The sequence below is a fragment of the Montipora foliosa genome, chromosome 3 (assembly GCF_036669935.1).
Source record: "Montipora foliosa isolate CH-2021 chromosome 3, ASM3666993v2, whole genome shotgun sequence".
Classification (NCBI taxonomy): Eukaryota; Metazoa; Cnidaria; class Anthozoa; order Scleractinia; family Acroporidae; genus Montipora; species Montipora foliosa.
In genome coordinates this window covers 24,619,048-24,621,547 of record NC_090871.1, presented here as the reverse complement: position 1 = coordinate 24,621,547, position 2,500 = coordinate 24,619,048, and the positions used below count along the sequence as shown (strand labels likewise).

Genomic DNA, 2,500 nt, shown 5'->3' with positions numbered 1-2,500 from the left:
TGGCGTTAAAGTCATTGAAACACAAATGGTGTTTTGGTGGATCTTTAAACAAAATATACTTTTATGGAGCTCAAGAATGGAACGTCAATTGGATAAACAAGACAGGCGGTGGAAAATAAATACCTGGAATCTTAAAATGGACGAATAAATGAACTTCGACAACAATCTTTCGCCCGTCGAGCCGTAATCAAAGTGAGCTGTATTTCTAATATTTTACCAAATAAGCTGTTATGTACAGCACTGAGACCAAATAGAAAATTCTCTGGTAACTTATGGGTTCAACAAAGACAGAGAACGAATCACACACCTTAAGTGGATCTGTAATCTTTGTTGTCTGGCTATTTGTATTTATTTGTACTCAACTCTGCACAGTGTTCAGGTAAAAAAAATAATTGGAAATGTGACAGTCAAGAATCATTTGAAAGAAAGCTTGTCGTCTATTTTGGGCTTCATTATTCAAAGAAAAGGTTCTTCAGGAAAGGGTTTGATCCTGCAATTTATTTTGTTGCGTATGGTAATTTGCCACATTGGGTTTTGTTGTCTTCATGCACGCAATGAAATAGGAAGGGTTTTTTGCCTCTAATAGCAAATATGCTGTTTGTTTCAATAATTTTTTTGCTGGAAAAGGTGGCCTTTATAAATTCATCATGTTGTGTAATATTCGAGCTTAACAAATTTGCATACGTGCGTTGAAATGTGACACGTGAAGAGACTGGATTTTTTTTTTGCGAATTTCATGGAGTGTCATGAAATACATCACTTGTGTGACATAGCTCCTTTATCACGAAGATTCTTCAACAATATATCTCTTTACTCTAACCCAAAAACATTCAGATAGTAAAAAACTTCTTATTTATTAACCATATTTCTTTTGCTTTTGTGCTTGTTAGCATTGTGATTTGCGATAATTCGCAAGTCTTTTTTTGTATCTCATAGATGTTTAGATTCTCAATTACATGGCCGCTCAACCTCGCGATTGTGTAAATAGTTCACCATGAAGTCAAAATAAATACGTTATACTCTAATCACCCTAAACGATTATAAAATATTTTGTAACTAATCTTTAATAAACATAAACACAGCATCAGGGGTGGGCATCTCGTTTGTTGATACAGCGAGTGTTTTCAACATACCAAAGAGAAAATTACATAAGTGAATAAGCAAATAAAGTCAAAGTTGAAAGAGATGCCTTCGAGTGGCTCTTGCATAACTTACTAAATCTTAAGTAACCTAGAAAACCCCTAGGGGTTCAACATACCTGCGAGCATGCCTAAAGTACTTCTACAATTAACACGAATCTGAATATACTCCATTGTCATTAGCGAAGCGTTACAAAATATATTTTCTCAGGAACCCGACAAAGCAAAGACGACGGGTATGGCACGGCAACGCCACAAAGCAAGAATGTTATTGGTTAAAAAAGGAAAAATGTTCGTGCTGCACGTGCAACGTGAATTTCCGTGCATTTCTCTGCTGTACTCCACAAAAAAAAAAAAACAAAACAAAAAAAAACAAACAAAAAAAAAACGATATGAAAACACCAAATTTTAGGTTTTGATGACAACGGGAGCATATAACAACGAAAAAGTAATTTCAGTTTTGACTTTACAACTGTTCGTACCTATCCAGTTACAGGATAGTTCGCCTGTATTGTACAAGGTGAACAAGGTGGAATAATCGCGAAATACATGCGATAGCGCTAAGTTATATTTTGGACAAACGCTTTCCTTGCTGTAGCCGTCGTCTTTGCTTAATTAAACTCCCTATTGTGTAAACAGTTCACCGTGAAGTCAAAATAGATACGTTTCTCAGGAACCCGACAAAGAAGGCTTCCTGACCCGACAGATGAAATCTTATATTCAGTTAAATATTACAACAAAATTAAAAAAACCAAAGACGGATTCGAAGTACGTTGTTTTACTCTGAAAACGAAGAACGATTAACAGTCTTTCCCGTAGCTGTGGAATAGACTTTCTTTTTCTGTAAGAAATTCAGTATCTGTTTCTACATTTAAAAACTCGCTTAGGACGTACCTCTTTAAAGAGACATTCAATGTTAATTAAATTAGTATATAGATATATGAACTGTGATTTTAGATTATATTAGATTCCTATTATGATGTAGATTATTTTAGATATGAAGATTTTTAATAGCGGAGCTGCGCGCGCGCGGAGCACCGTAACCAAGATTATATGGTAACCCATCGATGTGAGAAATTTTGGTTTTATAGCCATGACGTCATCGACCGTCCGTACATACGTACGTACGTACGTACGTCCGCCTCTCCATGTATGCCAATGTGACCAGTATCACGTAACCATATCACGGGCTCAAGTTTAGAGCTCATCGAGGAGGCAATACTTCAGTTTACTCTACAGCCAGTTTACAGCATACATCTTTGATATTGGACATCAATGTTATGGTCAATTGACACCTGTCAAAACAAGGTATCCGCTGACTAGTATCACGTGACCAGCTGGTTTTTTTTTAAAAGTTGACC

At 36.0% G+C, this 2,500-nt stretch overlaps 1 protein-coding gene across 2 annotated transcripts in view; it reads right to left on the bottom strand.

Moving 5' to 3' along the window:
* LOC137997128 (tyrosine-protein kinase TXK-like) overlaps window positions 1–2,500 on the bottom strand; it is a 144,089-nt gene that overhangs the window by 6,557 nt on the left and 135,032 nt on the right. The window lies entirely within an intron of this gene.